At 34.6% G+C, this 23,597-nt stretch overlaps 1 long non-coding RNA gene across 1 annotated transcript; it reads left to right on the forward strand.

Annotated features, from left to right (window-relative positions):
• The first annotated feature begins 248 nt into the window (after positions 1-248).
• On the forward strand, positions 249-23,313 carry LOC140685870 (uncharacterized). Its single transcript, XR_012059309.1, has 3 exons — positions 249-529; positions 22,651-22,711; positions 23,234-23,313. It is a non-coding gene; the product is annotated as an uncharacterized lncRNA (long non-coding RNA).
• The last annotated feature ends 284 nt before the right edge of the window (positions 23,314-23,597 follow it).

Genomic DNA, 23,597 nt, shown 5'->3' on the forward strand with positions numbered 1-23,597 from the left:
TAACACTTTCCATGCATTTTATATCCACACAGATCAATTTTTATCTGTGATCAAATTATCAAAGGGTCATGTCATGTGAAATATTGGTAATTCATACTATAGCTGACTGATCAACTTGGATTCTAATAATTTTTCAAATTTGGCAATCACCACTTTACATGATCTCTTTTAAACAATTACCTCACACATAAAACCATAGAAACAGAGCTTCTCACCTGCTCATTCTAAGTGGCTAGGGAGACATATTCACCGGAAAATAAATGGTTCTAGTTCTCAGTGTAAATGTCTCAGCAAAAGGAATTTTTTGCTCATACTAGACTACTCTATTTTTGGTTATTCTGTCTACATTGATTGGCCCCTGACATCAGCTGATGTTGCAAATGGTGGCAGCAACCAATCTTAGACTTTCCCTACTGCCTGTGATCAAACCAGTGAGCTAACTTCACAACTCCATTATTTGGTAGCAGAAGGCAAAACAGTAATCACAGACTTGGAGTAAACAGTAAACATTTGGCCCAGGGAATCAAAGGTAAGTGGTTCCTTCCATCCCATAAAAATTAAAACACTGATTCAAACAAATCAATTATGGAAGTTGTCAGGGTCAGGTCTTCACATCTGTATGTTATCTCAAGAAAGTAACACCTGTCTTGACTCTATCCCAAGGCTCAGAAGCCAGACCTTGACTACTAGCTGGAGTGGCAGAAAGGAACGAATGCCAGTTTTTCCCCTTGCAATCTCATGACACAACTATAAACCAGTCCCTAAAGCAGTCCCTATCTTTGTTGTTTAATATATTATTTCCTTTGTTATACTACCTTTTTGAATTGAAAGCAATGAAGCTCCTCTTTTTTTTTCAGTAGAGAGTGTTTGGCGTAATTACTTTTGATTTTGGTAGCTCAAAAGGAAGGGAGGGGATTGGTTAGTTACTAATACCAGAATGAAATTTCTTAGTGGTTGCCTCATGACATTTAATTACCTATTATACCATAGAAAGATCTTCTGTTTTGTGGTGTACTACCAAGGCAGAACAATAGGGTTCTAACTATGAACTAACCTCTGTCCATGCACTGAGGAGAAATATTCTTAGAACATTTTTTCCTATTGCACAAAAAAGCAGGAGGTCTCTTCCACTTAACAGAAGTGGGTTTTACCTTTGAGGATCATATTTTTATCAGCTCCTGGTGTTTTTCAGGGTACTGGACCATTCCCATCAACTCAATGTTGCAAAGATGTTTTGACTCCATCCTTAACCTATGCCTTCCTCCTATGGAATCTGCCAGGCCTCACCCACATTGATGCTGCTTGCATAGTCAACAACTCTCCAAGCTGGCTAGACCTTTCTGCCCATTTCCTTGTCTTCCCTTCTGTCTATAGTTAGTACAGACAAAGGGACAGTGCTAAAAGTGGGGGACAGTATTAGAAGTGGAGTTCACTCCCTTAAACCTAACCTGAATTCCTAATAATTTAGATGCTATGAATAAGTCTAATGATAACAAATAAAAGAAGTTAGGACTAAATATTCTAAGTTCACATTAGGGGAAAATTCTGAATACATTGTGGCTTTGGTTATGTAACTTTTCTGTCTAAACTCCTTATTTATCTATGAGATATTAACAATCACTCAAACTCTTCCTGAATCATTAAATTCACAACATGCTTCAAAATTCTTCTGCAATACTTGGGAAGAGGTTTTAATATGGAAGTCAAATTCATAAAATAAAAATGTTACTATTTAGCCACTACCTATTGTACTGAAGATGACAACTATGTGGCAGTATATTGTATATCGATTTCTTAGATGAAAGAACTGAGTACTTCCACCTTAAGATGTTAGCAGTCTTAAAATACTAAAGCTGTTTTTCACACTCTGCAATTGTTCGGAATGCATTTTTCACACAACTGGCAATCATATCCCTGCTGCATGAGCAAATCTAAACCCCAAATGTCAGGAGAGCAGGTGAGACCACCTCTACTAAGGCAAACAGGAGATTTTCATTAAAAAAAAATACACTTCTTTCTTTCTTATGAACCATTCTTGAAACTAGATTCACAGCCTATAAAGGAGTTTGGCTAATGATCATATACCTCTCCTGCCCGCTCAGTTGTCTATCTCTCTTCTGTTAAAGCTATAGAGTCAGTCCTTGTTAGTTCCTTTTTGTCCTATAAACCGATCCTATTGTGGTTCAGAAAGTAAAAAGGTGAAAATAATTTATTGGACTAGTTGAGCAAGTGATTCCTCAGGGATTCGCCCCTGACCTTTTCAAGGGGAATATTTCCATAAATAAATCACGGCTTTTTTTTTTTCCACGAAGATAGCTAATCCAAACTTTAAAGACATCTGAAAACTACAATCACTTTACTGTTTTTTTTTGCTTTCATGATTTAGACTGAATGTCATTGTGCACTCAAGCTTACTAGGTAATTGAGCAAATATGTGCTTTATTTGATGATATAGTCATGGCTCTTTAAATATCAATGACCACGGTTTTAAAGTATAAAATAATAGTTTGCAAATATGTAGTCATTATGAACAAGACACAGTACTATAAATATCCATCATTTTGAAATTTATGGGTTTAAACATTATTAACTTAGAATAAATTGTGTCTTTTAAAAAAATTACAATTATGTAATTATGAATCTTAGACATCCCTTGGAAAGCAAAGTACTTTACTGACAGTATAGACTTTTAAAATTCCTTTCTTGTTTGGTGGGAAGTGTAGCTATTTTAAAAATAATTGCTTTAATTTTTCCATGAAGTTTCTATTTGGGATTTTCTGGTAATCATGCCACATTCTATCATAGTCTCTTTATATTTCATTATGTTTCATATCTTTGTCATTTGTATCATTAAGGAATTGATTGGTCTTAGTAAAATACATGTGGCTTTTTTGGTTGTTTGTTTGTTTTGTTTTGTGTGTAGGGGGTGGGTGGGAATTGGTTTAGCTTATCAATTCTCACCTTATCATTAAGACTTTCTAGTGGGTTCTGCAATCACTCAGTGACTGGTGCTCAGTAAGTAATGTACCTCTGATCATGAACCAATGAGAGAAAATAAAAGGGAAGCAAATTGGTATTGAATGGCTTCAGCTCTGTGTAAGGCAGTGGGATGGGAAATTTGACTTCTCACCACCAACACTCTCAAGATAATTGAACACTGACTATGGGAACTACCCTTAGACTTTAAATGCATTACATTATTTAATTTTTACAAGTACTCTTTAAGTAGCCTTTAAAATCCCCACTTTGCATGTGAGAAACTTAAAGAATGGACAGGTCATTAAATGGCAGGGCAGTAATTTGAACAGAATCTGTATTTCCTCAACTGTGTTCTACAGAACAGAGACAAAGGAGATGAATCCTAGAATAATAAGTATGCACACAAAAATATGTATTGAATAAATTAACATTATCATGAGAACTTGCTTTTATTCAAATTTAGCTAGCATTTATCATGCACGTTATTTTTTGATTGTTTTCACATATGATGATTCATTTAATTTGACAATACCTTCTTATATAAAATATTCTAAATTTACCTATAAGAAAATCTGAAATACATAGAAAGTCAAGCAAATTTACCAAGGTGAAAAGGTAAGTAAATTAAAGAAAAGACACCTTTGATAAGTCTCATCTAGTGGTCACTCATCCTTTCAATACAGCACAGCTATTGCCCACCCCGCCACACACAAATTTCCTGAGAGTTTTGTACCATTGCATGTATCAAAAATGAATTAATTTTGTTGTACAAATAGGAGGTAGTATTTTTAGTATATCTAACAAAACTCCTGATATATTATTCCATTTTGAATTCTGGCTATTGAAAAAGTTTGGACACCTAGTTCTTCATCAACGATTCCCTCATCTTAAAAGTCCAATAGAAAGTAATGTATTATTTGATAATCAATTAAAATAGACTTTGCTTTTTTTAAAATTGTACAGAATAGAAAACAGGTTACATCGTTATCTCCTTAGATTACTATGTTGTCCAATATATTCAGTCCTCTCAGGTAATGGTATAATAAAAACTATTTATTTTTGGCCTGTATTGGCTTGTGATAAACATTTTAAAATTTTTTTTAAAACTTGAAGATTGGTTGGTTTACAATATTGTGTTAGTTTTTTTTAATACTTGATGCTGGTGATGGTATGGGAAAGTGAGCACTATTTCATACTGAAGCTGAAGATATAAATTGGTAGTGTGCTTCTGTAATGCAGTTTGAATAATATGTATCCAAAGTTAATATAGTTATGTTCTCTTATCAAGAAACTCCATTTAAAATCTGTCCTATTGAAATAATGATATATACCTATAAGGATATTTAACATAATGTTGTTTATAGTGTAATTACTCTGAAACAATATAAATACCTTAAAAATAAAGGTTTTGTTAAATATGTTACAGTAGACGTATACAATATTCATTATGATAATGTGCTAGATCGATATTTATTTATGATGAAAGAGGTTTATGATACAGTACTGAAGGAATAATTCACAAAATAGTGTACATTCATTCATCTTTTACATATACATAACTATAGAAAAAAAAACTGTAAAACATTCACCAAAATGTTGACATTTGTTAGCTCTGGTAGTGATATAACAATTTATCCTAATTTTATTTTTCACACTTTTTTGTATAATGTTTTTGCAATAAGAATATACAGGTCTACACTCCCTTTTTCAAAACGAGTACAGCCAAGTATATTTTGGAATTGAGAAATTTTGAATTCAGGGATGTTTATGTGGTATGTATATTTTATATTAAGATATTCCTGTCAGTGGGGCTGAGAAAGCCTCCTGTAATCAAACACATTAATACTCTGCAGGAAAATACTGTGCATATTCACAGTAAGTGGAACTAGTACAGCTTTATGTCAGTTTAGGTCAGGTCAACTTTTGTCACAAAATGAGTTCCTATATATAAAACTGATAAACAGCAAGGTCCTAATGTAGAGCACAGAGAACTATATCCAATATCTTGTAATAATCTATAATGGAAAAGAATATTAAAAATAATATATATTTATGGTCTGTATCACTTTGCGGTACTCCTGAAACTAACACGTTGTAAATCAACTATGCTTCAATAAAAAGCACATCTTTTTACAGTAACAAAAAAATTAATTGTAAAATCTTTGTTTTCACAGCTTGCTTTCTTTCTCTCTCTCTCTTTCTTTCTTTCTATGGGCAATTTCAGATAAGGAATTGTTTACCAGTATTAATTTTATACTCAGAGATGAATACATTGTAAAAATACAGTTAGAGAAAGAAGTGGACCCTATCTCCCTAAGTCTGAACAATTATAGTGCTTCTTTTGATGGTGTTGACATGCTAGTTGATAGGCAGGTGAGTACATGAAAATGAATTCCTCTTAGGAGGCTTTTTTTTTTTAACCTGTACCTGCAGGATGTAAAAGTGATATAAAAGCTTTTAGTTTCTAGTGAAATATTAGTTAAGGCAAGTTAAATCACCTCTTGACAGCTGTCTTATATTGGTTTGAAATGGAGGGAGAGAGGGTGTTAATTAAGCACGGGCTATTAAAAAGGAGACGGTATGAGTGATTTCAGAAAACTTTCTTCTGCAACTGATATGTCAACAAACTGTCTCCTGGGAAGAAAGCAGTTTTGCAGGCTTTTCCCCAGTCTAACAGCACGCTAAGCTAGGTGGGGGGTTAATAAGCAACATCTGACAGCGGCAAAAATACCCTGCCACACAGCCTACCGTTCATTTCAAGATCGCTGAGCATCTGTGTTTCACTGGGATCATTTTAGTAATCTTCTTTTCAAAACAGGCCTAGGCCTATAAACAGAAATCCCTTTTTCACATTTAGGAAGATAGGTTGGTTTGAGTATCACCAGCTTCATGTTCCTAAGTGGTTACTCGGTCTAAAATCACCCCTCAATATTTTGGAAACAAAACTGAACGAAATGTTTCTCTTTGTTTTGTTGCTTCACTACTTTAAGATGTTTCTTTCCACAGACTTTAACCTTTTGAGGTTTCTTGTGGAATTGATGGAATAAAACAAAAAATATAAAAAATATCAAGGTCACCTAAAATTTCCACTCAAAATTATTGTGTGTATCCATTTATTCTGTGATATTTGTGTGTGTGTACCTAACAGTTAGATGTATGTATATACACTGCTCTAAACCCAATGAATACATTAACACATTCAGTCTTCCCAATAGTCCCATAAAATTGGTATTATTGTCATACCTACTTTATAAATGATGAACATATATTGGGGTCTGCTATATATATAGCTATACACAGTATTTAACAATCTTTCCTTACACTTAAGACTATGGTCTCTTCAATTTTATATATTAATTACTTTTTTGAAAACTCCATTTGTTTTGTATAGCTGCATAGTACTCCATAGTATTCATGTACCATAATTTAACAAATCCACAGTTACTATACAGTATAGTTATGTTCAAATTTTCCCTTTAATACATGATGCAATAAATAATTGATGTATACTAATATGTCTATAAGTATCTAAATATTCCCTTCTGAAAAATTCCTGGAAGTAAAATTATTGGTCTACCTATGATAAACATGCTTAAGGGGATGGAGACAGAGTGCAAATTCTACAAACAGGCAGTATGCATTTAAATCCAAGCAGCTCCATTTACTAACCTAGTATGATGTACTAAGTTATTTCAATTTTTCAATGATTGAAATGGATAAACCTCTTAGGATTCTATATAAAATTAAAGGAGATAATACATCAAAAACATTTACAAACAGGTGAATGTGTAAACAAAATGGAGTAAATCCATACCGTGGGATATTATATAGGCACACAGAGGAATGAAGTACTGGTACACGCTACAAATGGGTCAACCTTGAAGACATCATGCTAAGTGAAAGAAGCCTATCACAAAGGACTGTATAGTACATGATTCCAATTCCGAAGTCCAGAATAGGGAAATTTATAGAGACAGGAAGTAGATTAGTGGTTATTTAAGTCTTTGGGGTGGGAACCACAGATGTGAGGATATAGGTAAAAGATACTAGACGTGATGAAAGTGTTCTGAAACTGTGGTGATGGTTGCACATATCTCTGAATATACTAAAAACTAGTTGTATGCTTTAAGTGGGTGAATTGTATGGAATGTGATTTATATCTCTATATAGTTGTTAAAAAATTTAGCCCATGGCTACTTTCTCACACCTTTTTAAATTATATGCCTTTTCATTTAAAAATATCTTTGCTGACTGTACAGGAAATTTTATTTCAATGTAAGACTTTGTTATTGATCAGTTTAAATGTTTTATGTGTTATTAACCATTTGTATTTTCTTTCTCTGACTTTTTTGTTTATCCATTTTCTATAATTTTGATTGACTCATGAAAGCTCAATACTTTGCGGTATTAACCCATTTTCCATGACATATGTTGGAAATAATTTCTGCATACTGGTATTTGCTTTTTAGTTTTTATGGATAATTTTTTAAATTATAGAAGTTAATATGGGTATGCTCAGAGATACTGTGGATTCAGTCCCAGACTATTGCAATAAAGTAAGTCACAAAAATTTCTGGTTTCCCAGTGCATATAAAAATTATGTTTATATTGTACTGTAGTCCATTGAGTGTGCAATAGCATTATGTCCAAAAAACAATGTACATACTTTAATTAAAAATACATTACTGCTGAAAAATGCTGGCCATCATCTGAGCTTTCAGTAAGTCTTAGTAGTATCATCAAAAATCACTGATCACAGATCACCATAACAAATATAATAATAATAAAAAAGTTTGAAATATTGCAAGAATTACCAACTATGACACAGAGGCACAAAACGAACAAATACTGTTGGAAAGATGGCGCCAACAGAATTGCTCAGTGCAGGGTTCCCCCAAACCTTCCATTTGTAAAATGCACAATATCGGTGAAGCACAATAAAATGAGGTATGCCCTGTACAGTGTAATTTTTGTTTTTTAAAATGATTTTCCCTTTGTTTCTTGCTTAACTATTTGTCTATCTTTATATCAAGTAAGATATATCTACATTTTCTTCTAAATATGTAACCCAACAATCTGATCTGGCATTTCGTTTTGATGATGATATAAAGGGGGGACTTCTGTATTTATCAAATCTCACTTGACATCTACCTCAGCAAAAATGTACCTGCAAATTTTATGGAAAAGGAAATAATTAGCTCCTCTGGATTTGTTTCATAATTTTTCTTTGGTTGTTGACCATCAAATTTTTTTTCCAAAGCCTTCCCTCTATAGTGAAGATGTTGACACTTCTTGATTAATACCTGTGTAATAAATGCACACAAATATGAGGCAACACCTGTTATTTTGAGTTGCTCTATTCAGTACTAATCTTGACATTGAAATTAACTTTTAACAAGGTTCATGCTCTTTAATCACAGATTCTCCTTTTATAACTCAGGTGCCATTCAAAGTGGCATCCAAAGCCTTAAGTAGTATTTAAATCTCTTGAACAATTAACTATTTGACATGTCATCTTTTTGAAAATCTGATGGAGGTTCATCTACACTTTGGCCAATATCTTTATGAATTTTGTAAGCCTTATGTTTTCATGTTACTCTGACACTATTAAGAGTATCTTTTTTACTCTAGAGGGATGTCATATCTCTACTGTTGGTATGAAAAGAAAAGAAAACACTGGTCTCAATACCATTAGCGTAATTTGAATGAAGGCTCTGCTCATTTTAGTGACTATTATAGAGGGCTTAATGTTGACTGTTTCATTTCATTTGGCATTTTATCAGATGCTTTTAAGGTAACTAATACTTCTAATCCAGTTTAGCAGGTGAAGAATAGGGTAGAGATTAAATACTTTGCCCAAGGTCATATAGGCAAAAATTGGTATTCAAATACTGTGGTTTTACTTTTACATTTGTCTTTTTTTAAGTATAACACTTACTGCCTCTCAACAATTCCATGTGTTTATTTTATTCAATCCAAAAGAGAAATATATTTTGTCTGTTTCTAACATTCAAATTCATACTGAACAAAGTACCCACTTGTGAATTTTAAATACTCAGAAAACAGTCTGCAGGGTACTTGTTTTTGTTGTTTTAATCTATAACCATATATTTTCTGAAAGGATTTTGGTGACCATTTTTCCTGTAGAAATCCTAATGAATTCTAATATCCCAGTTATCTAAAGTAAATTGGCAATAAACTGTAGATATGTCAATCACTTTTATTCCTGGATGGAAACTTGGCTATCTGTCTACAGATAGTACTTGGACTTAGTGTTGCAAATCTGTAGCCTTGTAGGTGCTCTAAAAGTTATGATAAAACAAATCAACTGAGCATCTACAAAAATAACTATTCTTCTTAATTTTTTTTTTGTTGTTGTTGTTCGTTTATTTTTAAAAAGAACATTGGGAGGAAAAGTCTCTGAATCATCTTATGAGAAATACACCATGTCTGATTCTGTTAGGCTGGAATAAAAAAATCCATGTTAAAATTCCCTCAAAAAGTCATGTTAATTCCATATCGTAACAGAGATCTAGTCACTAGAATATACCAAACTGCTCATGCAATTTTTCAGTTTTCTTCTCCATTCTGTCTTCATGATGCTGAATATCTTAATTTCTAGAATAATCTGGGTAACTGATAAAATTATTTTGATTTTTTAATCCCAGGGATCAAGACATCCCAGGTATTTTGGTATTAATTAAAGATAATGTGAATAAACTGTAACTGTCAATTTGAAGAGTGTCTGATTTCAGTGATGTAGTTAGTTGAATTCTGAGTTTGATGTTGTTTTCCCATGAAATTAAAACATGTGGAAGAAATGGACATTTACTCTGATAAAATCAACTACTTTTTAAAAACAGCATTATGGAACATAATTTACATACCACACAATTCACCCAATTAAAATGTGCAATGCAGTGGTTTTTCATATATTCAAAGCAGTGCAACCATCACTACAATCAGTTCAGGGACATTTTTACCATCCTCAAAAGAAATTCTATACCCGTTAGCAATCATTTCCTATTTTCCCTTAAGCCCTCCAAATCTGGGCAACCATTAATTTATTTTCTGTCTCTTAATAGAATTTTTGAATATTCCAGATATTTCATATAAATGGATTCATACATTATGTGTTCTTTTGTGACTGAATTTTTTCACTTAGAAAAATGTTTTAAAAATTCATATTGTAGCAAGTATCAATACCTCATCCTTTTTATTGCTGGATAATATTCCATTGTATGGATATACCACATTACTTGATGGATAGTAGGATTGTTTTCACTTTTTTGGCTATTATGAATAATGCTGCTGTGAACATTTGTATATAAGACTTTGTATAAATATATTTTCATTTCTTTTGAGTATATACCTAAGAATGGAATTATTGAGTCCCCTGGTAATTCTGTTTTACATTTAGAGGAGCTCCTAAATTATGTTTTAAGGCAGCTGTACTATATTATGTTGCAGTATAAGAGAGTTCAGATTTCTCCACATCTTTGCCAACAGCTATTATTACCTGTTATTTTGATCAAGTCATTCTATGGAGCCAGAGTAAGTTTTTAAAAATATTTAAAAATTTTTTCAAATTTTCAAAATTAATCATAATTTTTTAATATTAAAGAAATATTATTGGAAAGAAAAGTGGTTTTTTCATTGATGTTATGAGCCAACTGCTTTTTAATATATTATTTTCTTTAGATTCAAAATGTGTAGATAGTTTTGGGGGTGTGAACAGATGTGGAAAATTAGTTGAGATTCAGAATCTGTGGTTTACATTCTAGAGTCTTCTCAGGAAAGTCTGGTTTCTTGATCTAAGAGGCATCTTTCCTCTCTGATCTGGTGTTCAGTTTGGGATAAAGTTAGCAAAGTGTTTATTTTTCTTCTATAAGCACATAAGATGAGTCAGCCACAGAACCTTTACAGAACACAATTTTTTCCCCTTTATTTCCTAACCTAAATGCTGTAAGAAAATATATGCCTTGATCCTGAGATATGGGTACTCTTTGGCGGACCTAAACTGATTAATTGGTTCCTTGGTTACATACTTCTACTTATCACTTAAATCTATAGAACAGTATGTTCCTAGTAGAGCTGTTAACTGATTTTAATGTTTACATATTATATTATTAATGTCATTGGTTTTCATTCGATTAATGCTCATGAACATGCAGGAATATGATGGTCCAGATTTGTAATATTGCTTTCTGTTTTATTTAATTATATGTGGATTTAACAATATTTATCAGGCTTTGGTAGTTCATGGGAAAGCTGTTCAGGTAACAACACGGCAGTAAGAGATCAAGCTTCAATTACTATTTAAAACAGGTTTCTGTTAGTTTCTGCAAACATCCTAAATAGCCCTATAGAATACAGATTCCATCCATTAAAAGCAGTTGATTTAAGATATAATGAATCAATAATATAATTCAAAAATTTGTCCCATGATCCATTTGAGGGCCACATCTTTTCAAGATCAGGCAGAAGTGACTGTGAAATGTTGCATTTATTGGTCTTACTGGAATGTCATGGCAAAATAAAATTATGGCATTTGCCAGCTTTGCTCTAAGGAAGATTTGCTTTTACAGAATCTTTTTTTTTCTGTCTATAACTGCCACATACCCTGTGAAAGAAACTGCTTCAGTGTCCTTGACAGCAGAAAGCTGTTTGTGGTTATAGGCCAAGCTCAGTTTTACCATCACCTTTCCATGCAAAGCAAGTGTGGTGAAAGAGTGGAACTTTTATAAAAAGGGCCAGAATAGGAACTGAAAACATCATCAATATGCATCAAATACAGACCCCACCCCTACTCTGTGGTAATGGCTTTTAAATCATGTTTCCAGTGCTCGAGAGCCTCTCTAAGATGTTTTTGAAGCCCAGTGTGAGAAGGGACAACAGATGAACGTCAAGCCTCCCCATTCCTGCTCAGATTATTCTGGGCTTCTACATAAGAAAAAAGTTGTATGGCTTAATATTATTTGAATATTCTTATATAATCTTTCTGTAAAAAATAACTTTAGGAACATCAAAATAAGCCAAAGTCTTTCTCTTGCATTCCATTTTGTCATAGTCAAGGCAACCAACATTATGCAATCAAGAAGAAAGACATCAACTTGACAGACCACTAAAGTATAAGTATGTAATATTTATATATTTATATAAGAAAAATACCAGAGCAGTGTAGACCAAAAATGTTGTTTATATCTAAAATATGTGATTATCACCAACTATATTTTATTTCTCAAAATATTTTTAAATCTCTATATTGAAAAAACAAATTCATAATATGAGAAAAATATCAGAAGAAGAGTTCTCTACTAGCTACAAAGATTGAGAAGGTTGAGGTACTAATTCTGAATATTCAACTAAGAATTTGCAATCTTGATCAAGTCATTGAATATCTGATTTTCAGACTCTCCACATAAAAAAGAGAAGACTGATCTAGACTAAGCAATTTGTAAGGGTCCCTCTGGATCTAAAATTGTAAAAACTATCATATTACAAAAAGCATCTGGATACATTTAGATTCAATTGCATCAAATATTTTGTTCTTCACATAAGCAGCACTTAGAAAGAGAGAATTATCAGCTCTCTCCAAAGAAGACAAGTTGTGTCCCTTACCTCTAGACTGTTGAACACGTATCACAAAATCAACATACATCTTTTAAAATAGACTTTTTATGGGCTCAGCAAATACTGTATATGTGGTGGTACAATGGAAATGTAAACTGAATTAATAAAAATTTAATAATAAATTTGGATAGAAGTCCTACTGCCATATCAGTGAGGAACCATTCATGAAATAATTGTTTAAAATGGCATTTTGTACTATGATATAGACGAGAGACTAGGCTAGGATAGCATATGAGGTTATTGAGATCAATAAGTGGAAAAGGGAGCCAGAAACATACACTGGTATGCCCAAGGGCAGATGCCCACTGAGCCCGAGGAGTAAATCATGAAGAAAAAGACAAATGGGTACTATTTATGTTTGTTATCCCTATTATGTCTTGGTTTGAGAGCTAAAAGCTATAAAACCATAGCCCTCAGGGCAATAGAGCTTGCAAGAATCTACCAGAGATAATTTGCCTTCTATCAAGATATTAGAGAAAGAAGAATTCTGTCAGAGAAAAGAAAGCCCCTTCATAGAATGGAAAAAACAAAACAAAACAAAACTCAACATTAGTCTTTCTTTAAACATTTCTCTTTCTCCTGAGGCTTCTTTTCTGGCTTCATTAATTTTTTCTTTGCTTGCTTTCCTCATAAACATGGCTTAGTCTTTCATAACTTTGTAGAATGACTTGGCTTCCCTGCTGCATTTCCTCAAGTACAAATGGTAGCCCTCTTAGTAATCAACCTCTCCTTATTTATTGAGGTTTTTCAATGTTATCCCTGTCAAACACTTTATTAAAAGAATGTACAAGCTGAAATTAAGGATGCATCAAGGAAATTTCAGATACCGTGGGCCTGCTGACTTGCCACATTGTTTATGATGTTGAGGGCTGAAACTCAGAAAATGTCTATTGGAGTGGTTCAGTAGTTTGTGTTCCCGTAGAGCAGTAAACTGCCTTGTGCTTCATTACATGACCAACTTGATTATAGCAAAACTGTGTGCACTGTTTCTGTCAATTAAATCCTCATTTACTTTCTCAGGCACTAATTAAGAAGTCCTTATCATTCAGGTAAGGATGAATAATAGAAACAATTACTGTCAGATATAGATGTATTTAATAAGCTTGGACAAACCACCTGTCTGCTTTTGGTGACAACCTTTTACTTTCAGCTTCAGAGTCAGAGCTTAGATTTTCATGTGAGCGAAGGCTGGCATCCAGAGAGGAGAACTGCTGTTTCTGTCAAGCTCTGCCTTATCTAAGCAACTCTGTTGGCCCCATTCCTCTGCGTATCAGAGAGGACGACATAGAAACTATTGGAAATGTCATAAGGGAAGTGAAGTTTCTTGCAAGCTTAAGTACAAGAGCTGGCAAAAAAAAAAAAAAATCACACCAGATTTAGAGCAAATCAAGTACAATTTGTCAAGGTTTCCTCAGAAATATGTCAAGCAACTAGATCGAACAGCTGGGTTGCTGGTGAATATCTCTACTTTTTAAATTGAGTTGATCATACTGTCTACACATGGTTCCTTCTGGTCCCTCAGGGTCTTCTTCAGATTCAAATAGACCTATGTCTTCCTTCAGGCTCACCTAGATTTTTTTCTTTCCTGACTGCTGAAAGACAAAATTGCTGCTGGCCATTGTTCAGCCTTCCATTATTATCTTTCTTGCCTTGACAGTCCAATAGGTTGAAAGAGAGTAAATTGGGCCAATCCAATCATTGTCAATTAGGACTGGACACAGTAAGTACAGAGTAAGAGAATTACCTCTGTAGTAAGACTATTGTTCATAATCTTATGCCATTTCCCTTCACTTAAAACAATTTTTGGCCTTAAAACATACTACTACCTTGGAAACAATGTTCCACCAAAAAGTAAGGCTGGATAGAAAAACGCTCTGATTTCCAAGGAATATGACCCAACTGCGGGCTTTGAGTATACAGAAAACAATTCAAAAATTAACTGGCCAAGACTTATCTTTTAAATTACTTAACAGATTTTGTTGCTGTTGTTAAAAAATAGCATTGCCATATTTGCAATTTTCCAACTATAAAGAATGCCTTTAAACATACCTAAGATGTTTTCTCATATTGGTAGGAAAAGGGAGGGGTAAAATTTTTTTTGTTTTAAGAATGGAAACTTTTTACAAATATCTGAATGATAGTTCACATATAACTTTAGTGACAACCTTAAAGTGAGAAATTTTGAAAACATGTTTGTGGATATTTGATTATATACAGATACTAAGAAAGAACATTATTGAAGGAGTATGCAAAGAAGATTGCTACGATATGCAATGGTGGACATATATGGAAAATTTTATGGAAAAATACGAGAGAGGAAGGGATCTTGTCTTCCTCTCCTCCTTTTCTTTTAATTCATACAGTTCTGTCTTAGTAAGTATCCCTTCTGAGAACAAAATACAGAGGCTGGAACCAAAGCACTACAGTTAGCTAGATCTGGCTTCAAATCCTAGCTCTTTCATTTGGCACCTGTGAGCACTTCCTGAGAAATATATTTGAGTTTTCTGAGTCTCAGTTCCTGCATCTATAGCATTAAGACAAATTAAATACCTACTTTTCTAAGCTGTAGTAAGGAATGCTAGTTAACTCTCATCAGCGTGTATATGTACTGAGCATTTTTCTAAGTTTATGACATGTAATCCATTGAATTGTTACAATGATCCTGTGAGGTAAGAGCTAGTGTAATTCCTATTTTTCAGATGAGAAAAGTGAGGAACAAAAAGGGTATGTAATACTTCCAAATTATAGAACACATGATGTATGAGATCTGAACCCATTTTTTTTTCATTTCCAGAGTCTGAGAGATTGGCCACTAAGCGGAATACTGAGTATTCAGTATGGTATTCGGAACACAGTGACTGGCTCATAAATATTAAGCTTTGGATGCTATCACTGATAAGTGTTTAGATGCCCATAAATAATATCCTTGTTCCTTTCCTTAGACCGGAACCAATTAAAAGGTTATAAGCACAGGGTCAGATGGAGATTTGAATATTACTGATGAATTGATTAGAAAATGCGGCTTTAGATCTGCAGCTAAGTAAGTGTAATAATATTTTGTTCCAGAATTATTTTGATTCCCTCTTGAACTCTGGTCGACCAATGACTTCCTAAAAGGGGCAGCCTCCTCTCACACAGCAGAGGGAGCCAGGTCAGAATGCATTCATTCTGTGAATAGGCTGGCTCTGAAAAAGAGAGCCCATATGCTTCCCCGTCACACCTATTCAGTTCCTTTTCTGAATATTCCATTCAGACAAGACTATCCTGTTTTCCTGAGGAGCAGCGAGCGTGAGGTGGGGAGAAAGGCCTCCACTATCAGCTAATGTCCCTCCGCTAGCTACGGAAGGCCAGGGCTGCTCCTCTCCCAAACCCACGACAACTGCTGTTTCCGCTACTACCACTGTTACTGCAGCTGTTACTATTATTATTATTTCCCAGCAGATGACAGACGTGGTGATTTAAGAGCACTTCCTTGCTCCTTAGGGGGGGCCAAGAGCTGCTGAAAAGGGGCTAACACTGGCCCTGTCTTAAGCCATAGACCGCCCTAGATTTGCTGAGATGCTGGCCCAGCTGAAGAAAGGGCTGTGCTCCACAGTGCGGCTGCCCTTGGCTGCCTCTAGGAAGGTAGGGGCACTCCCTTTATAGGACTGCCGATGTCAGTTTGGGGGGAGGCGGGTGGTCTTGCCTCGTGAGAGGAAAAGGAGGAAGAACAGCAGTGATAATATTCTTTCCAGATTCCATCTCTAGACTTCTTTTAGTTCAAGTAAAAGCACATCTGTCAGGATGCGTTTAGAAGTCATTCTCTTCATTAACAGACGAATTGCTCTGTTGATGATGCTAGCATAGCTGTCCTTGGAAATGCCATAAGCAGAGAGTGAGATGTCTTTTCCTTAGAGTCGATTCGTACCTATTTCCTTAAAAGGCACTTACACAAGAGTCTGAAGATGAGTATGTCCATAACTGCTACAGTTCCAAAAGAAATGGCATTTTTAACAGAAAATTCCCACAGTGAACACAGAGAGAGAAACCCAGGAAATCAGCCATGGGAGGGCAAGATGATGCCACTTTAATGAGGGTGTAAACCAAAAGGGGATCTGAACCTGCTGTCTACAGTAGCTGAAATAACAAGCCACTTAGCAAGAGAGCATATCAGGGGTAGGCTTGAATACTATGTGTACTTTCAAAGCCTAACTCTGATAGCTTTACAGAACCCACATTTAATGATGCTCTATCTATTGAAAGCCTTGCCCTATCATTATCAAAACAATTGGTTATCCTTTAAAACAATTATTTGCTGATGCATTTAGTTAAAAGCATCTGAGATGGAACTAACAGTGAAACCCTATGGGGGGGAAAATCATTGCAAAAGCCACTAATGTGTTGCTTCAAACCTATGAAAGCAAAGGGATTTAGGCTGGTGAGTCCTCAAGGGAAGAACACAGCATGGATTGCGAACTCTGCTAAGAGCCAGAGACTAAAAGTCTTATCAACCCACTGCTACCCCTCAATCCCATCCTTACAGGCACTCTCACAGCAGCAAACTTGCTTAGCTCAGTTCCATAGAGTTAAAATAGGCCCTGAAAGGATTCAGTTACCAATATGTACCTTTTTAAAAAAATACTTAAATTTTTAGAACAGTTTTGGGTTTACAACAAAATTGAGACTATGAATATATTCCCACATGTCTCTTGCCCCCACAGATGCACAGCCTCTCTTATTACCAACATCACTCATTAGAATAGTACATGTTTTATAAAGGATGATCCTACATTAAGACATTATAATCACCCAAGGTCTATAGTTTACTTTAGAGTTCACTCTTGGTGTTTTACATTATATTTGTTTGGACAAATGTATAATGACATACAGCCATCATTATAATATCATACAGAGTGTTATCACTGCCCTAAAAATCCTCTTTGCTCTGCCTATTTATTTCTCCACCCTGTCCCCCAAAACCACTGAATTTTTTGTTGTCTCCATAGGTTTGCTTTTTCTAGAATGTCATATTGTTAGAATAACATAGTGTTCAATTTTCATCACATACCTGTTTTTCCTGTGGGCTTTTTAACACGTCACCTCTCTACACGTGGTATTTCCAGTAAACTTCTCCTAGAATATATCTGCTGACAATACTCAAGTCAAAGCCTATCCCTTCAGTGGAAGTAGGTCTCCCTCCTTGTCTACCCTTAGCTCCCCTGAGCATTCCCCGTTTATACTTCCTTCTGGGTGTATGTTACACACTAGAGTTTATTTGCTATCATTTAATGCAGTCCAGTAACTTTATAACAACATTTTGACTCCCCAGCTAGACTATTAGCTACTCAAAGGCAGCAGTTGGTATCTCACAGTTCTCTCTCATTTTTCATATCATTTACCTTGGCACTAGGCACATAATGTTTCAGAAATAATTGTTGGTTGATTGAAAATCTTCCCTGAATAATGTAAAAGAGTTTACCAATGAGAACTTAAATTACTTATTCTATCTGAAAGACATTTTGCAGATTAAAGAAGATGAAAATACTCATACTCTAAGCACCAAGAGCTCGCCTTCTCTCTAGTTATTATAAATCATAGCCTGAACATTTAAACTATTCAAGATTTCATTTTTTCCCCTAACTTCCTCCAGCATGAAATCCAATCAAGCATTTGCTTGCTTCTGTTTTTTACATCTGCCTCCAAGCACCCATTGTAACATATATGCTAATTGTGATTATTTTTAATGATTTCTTCAAGTTGTTTTTCATACAAAGCTCTAGATTAGCATGGCATATCCCATTATTTATAATTGCATCAGTTATTTTGCCACCAGCTTCCAAAAATAATTAAACACATTTTTCTTGATAGGTAATCAGACAGCATTAACTTATTGCAGCAATCTACAGAGAATGGTCCTCTCTTTATCCTTGTCCTGAATCTAGCTGGCCTCTTTCTTAACAACTGGGAAACACAAAACTCTTTGTGATGTTTTTACCCCTTGCCTTCCAATGAAATGTGAACTCTATGCTCCACTTTTTTCATGGCTCTATCACCTTGGCATAGGCAGTGAGATCACATATAGGTATCTGCCATGTATGCAAAACCTGACTACAGGGTTAATTTGTTTTATCTGGTGTGATATCTTACTTAATTCTGCTGTTGTCTGGGCCACCTGTCTTCAGTTTCTTACTCAAACTAATAAATTTCCAGTTTCCCAAGTTTTAGCTCAAAATACACATTTTGTAGGGCTTTAGCCTTTGAGCCTAGGATGAGCTTTAAATTCCTCTGATTCATTGTCCCTCTGGTTATGAATTTCTTGTCTGAAAGGCTTTCTGAAGGGTTGAAATCATCTGCCATTAAGGCAGACGCTTTGCCTATGACCTCTATTTTCTCTCAGTTAACCTCATGTGTTGAACAATATCACTTGCTCCTGGCTATCTCTTATTTCCCAGGTTGATCCACATTTTTATTAAAACTCAGGATTTGAGAATTCTTTTTTGGACTGTAATTATTTCTACATGATTGTTTCACTATTGCCAGTGTAGGTCACTTTTTTTTTACCTTGTACTGACTGGAGTTATCCGAATAAAATAAATTTTGCTATTTAGGCCTTTGAATGGAAATTGCTTTTCCTTATCAATTTCTAAATGTAACATCAGCATTAAGAAGGAAATTCAGAGTTACTCAACATGGAAGTTAGATTTATGGCAACTTAAAACTGCTGGACAGAGCTATGAACAATGATTCTGGGCAAAATACCCTACAGAATTTTTTAACATCTTAGTGGCAATCCTTTTAGAACATGCAATAGAAATGCTCTTAAGCCACCAAGAACATTGTTTCATCCAGCATATTTGGTTTAAGAAGGAAGTAAAGTAATTAGTATAGTTTTAAATGTTTCCATTATAAATGATTCCCAAATCTTAAAGTTTGTATTGCCATGTGAATCATAAAATCTACCCTTCTTGAGCCTCTACTATTGGACAGGTACTTAATATATATTGTCTCATTGAATCCATCCAATAAGGTAGGTGTTCTTTTCCTGAGTTTGCAAATGAGGAAATGAATGCCCTGGGAAGAAAAAGTATTTGCCCTGCTTATCTGCAGAGACAAAGTCTTAATTTAAGTATCCACTCAATTTGGGAAAAGATTGCTCAGATAATGTTTAATGCACTCTTGGTAGTTTTTCTCTCTAAACTTCTGGGCTTATTAAGTTCCTTTTCAGAATTCTTTAGCAGTTAGACCATTTTGCATAATCCCCATGAAACAGAGAATTTTGCCTTCTAAATAGAAATAAAAAGCCCCTGGTCAGTTGATGCTACCAGTTCTCCACATCTTCTGAGAGCCTAAAAGATCAGGAAAGATAGTCAGAGGACTAGCTTCCTCTTAGTGTGGTTCCATTTTTGAGAGCCTTCTGATTCCATTTTGGACTTCAGAGCTTTATCTCATTTCTTGATGATATTGAGTAAATGAAATGTCAGAAGCTTAAGTTTTCTATAGTTAATCAAACTCTGCTTATTGCAGTGCAGAAATGTCTTGTGTGTGTGAGAGAGAGAGAGAAGAAAAGACAGAGAGAGAGAGAGCTAATACTGACTTTTATAACTAATACATTGCCTATTAAAATCTATAGCTTGATAGTCAGAGTATCTCTCCTATAGTATCTGATTTGCTAGAAAATAATTCTGACATATGAATACACAATTGGGAGAAATATATAGCTGCAATTGTCTTTAGGCACCCAGGTTCTTGAAATAGTGGCTCATCTCTCTAGAGAAAAATTTTCTAACTTTAGTTTAAATGTTATGTACCAATTGTAATTTTTGCCAACACAAATGATATAATTTATTTTTAAACTATATTCCAAATTTAGACTAAAATCAAGAAAAGGGGATGGGGGGCAGAGAAAGTCTAAGACAAAAGTCTTTGAATATCGGTATTTTGGAATAGTGAAAAATAAGCCAGAAAAGCTAGGAAGTTGACCAAAAAGCTGGGAAACTGACCAACTGAATACACTGATTATGTGAAGATTAATTTAAAATAAAAAACAAACCCAAAATTTTGTTCTTGGCCTGCTTTGTGCAAGTGATTTCTGCAGGACTTTACCTCCTAAGTTGCTTGAATAAAAGTAGAAAGTAAGGTAGATCCCTCAAGTTATTCATGTCTGTCATCTCGTGGTTAAAGGTTTTTCTCTGCAATATAGGCAGCAAAAGGCAAGGAGAGGAAGGCTGTCCCTTCCTGCAACTCCCAGCTGTCAGTGGCAAAGAAGGAAGAAGAGATGAGGAAGAAAAAGGAAAGCAGAATGTAGACTGATTGATAATAAAGTCCTTCTTCCTCTGCCATTTATTATTGCTTGGGTTGCCATGAGGAATAAGAATTATGAACTGTTACTAACAGAAGCCATATACAGAGAATTGAGATATAAATGAGGCCTTGGGGGTCAGTTCAAAAAGTCAGCTTAAAAACCAAACCATGCTCTAACAGGGCACGTGGATGGCCAACTTCTCAGACATAAGATACTGAAGAAGGCATATCTGGCTAGTTCAGTCAAGTTGGCGTTAGAAGTTCCTCCAAAAACACAATCAGAAGAAAGGTGCTAAGTTGACATTATGATTGTGACAAAGCAGTAGGAAAACCCACACTAGTGAAGGGAAAAAAATCATCTTAGTATCTACATATCTATAAATATTGATTGACTTTGGATTCAGTCCTGATTCCATGACCAGTCACCTACTTCCACTGATCAACTGATGATAAGATAGTGAGTCCTCCAGCTACTATTATTTGGGAATGATTGTATTATACAACCTGGGAAGACAATGAAGATAACCAAAAGGGAAGTATAAGTCATATCACAACCAGGAATCTTTAATCACATCTTTACCTACCCTCCTTGTATTGAAACTCTTCTTGACTTTACTGCAACTTTTTGCATGATGAGAACATAGTAGGGTTGATCTTGTTGTTATGAACCATTTACTGGCACCTTATCTATTACCATTAATTCACTAAGTAAAATTCAGAACACACTCATGATATGATTTTGTCTCCATATGTTGAAACTGATTTATTTCTGGCAGGTTATATCCAGGCATCAGTGTAATGAATCAACTAAGCTCGATAGTTAATACAATAGACAGAAGAGGATACCTCATCATTCTGCATGTGGTCAAAGTACTATATTTATATATTTGTTTTCATCAAGACAGATACATAGCTATTGTAAATAGAATAACTGAAGTATCTCTTCATATTCATATTTGTTTCATTAACACAAATACATATTTTCTCACTTGTATGTTTATGCCAGACAAAGCTTCAGGATGGACATTTTCACTACTAAAGATAATAAAGTAGTTTGTCACTATTCTGGGTCTTCTGGAGACTTTAAAGTCCAAATGGTTGGGAAGGCATAGTAGCCATTAGATTAAAATGTTTGATTTTTTTTATTACTCTTATGTCCATGGATCAAAGCTTAGGATTTTATAATGGTTGTTTAAAATCTTATAAAATATCGAGAATAATATTGGTGATGTTCTTAACTGCTAACACATTGAGAACTTGGCATTTTGTAGCATTATACTGAACCACTTTTGAAGTAGGTGCTACCTTAATAGGAAGTGATGACTTAGAACGGTCTCATGGTTGGTATGAAGTAAAATCAAGATGACAGTCTGACCAGAGTTCAAACTCTAAATCTTTATGATGTACAATATTAGCTAACATTTATAGAGCTGTTAGTATGTGCTGGTTTAATTCTAAATGATTTTCATATATTTACTCATTCAATGCATACAATAACTCTGTGGAGACAGGTAGTATTATCCATTTTACAGATGGGAAAAGAGATTTTAAGTAATTTGCCCAGTCACTTAGTGAGTTGTGGTTCTAGAATTTAGATCCAGGTAATATGGTTCCAGAAACCGCTCTCAAATTAATCACTATGTTCTATTGCCTGGACTTCTCTCAATTCCCTGGAGCTCTACAGAACTAGCAACTTTGGCCCAGGAAAAGTATACATTGTTGTATAACTATGGACTATGTTCCTGTATTTCCTTGCAGACCAAGAGCACTGTGTTTCATCAAAGCCTGCTCAATGAAGTACAAAAAATACAAAACTGAGGTAATTCAATGAGTCTCATCTCTTTAAAATTTCAAAGCAAAGAGCAGTTCATGGGTGCCACTGACACTGGTCATTTGAAATTCCTCAAATGAAATGACTTACTTGAACCTTGATTAGCACTCAAATGCCTCTTTCTCAGTTCGAGGCCAACTTGATGATTAGGGGCAATCATTCCTATCTAACAGAAGGAGAAAACCCTTATCCCATGTTGGCCAAGCCACAAAGTAACCTTAGTCTTGACATACGATGACATTTTTATGTATAACCTACATAAATCCTCTTATTCAACAAGTCTTCCAAACACATATTGAATCATTGTCTCTATTCTTTGATAAAGAACTTAAAAAGACCCCCCCCCAAAACCCCATGAATTTCTACTTCCCTTGGTGAATTTCTTTCACTCTTTCTTCCTTCAATTCAAGTGACTCTTCTATGGAGCAAACTCACAGGGTTTCCCCATACTACTTACTATTTGCTCTGTAGTTCGGGTACTTGAGTAATTTCATGATGTTCTTTTTCCAGGGACTCATATGCACTTTTGTATTCCTGAAGGCCGTTACAACTCCTAGAAGATAAAGCATGCATTTAAAAAAAAACAAAACAAGATAGCTGATCAAGAAACTTTCTCTTCCTGAATGTTTTTATTCAGATCTCCTGTTTTTATCTCATTTTTCAAACAAATGATTTTTATTTTCTACATACCTTAGAGGGTGGTAATTCCCTTGACTATTAAAGGCATTTCTGAACTGTTTCTGCATAATTCATATTGAAAATAATGCTCAGAAGCTGGCATTTTTGGGGCATGCATATTAATTATTCATATGCAAACTGAGAACCATGGGACCTAGCACTGCTGGAATATATAACTTTTGCTGCCTTTTCTAAA

Source organism: Vicugna pacos, chromosome 15 (genome assembly GCF_048564905.1).
Source record: "Vicugna pacos chromosome 15, VicPac4, whole genome shotgun sequence".
Lineage (NCBI taxonomy): Eukaryota > Metazoa > Chordata > Mammalia > Artiodactyla > Camelidae > Vicugna > Vicugna pacos.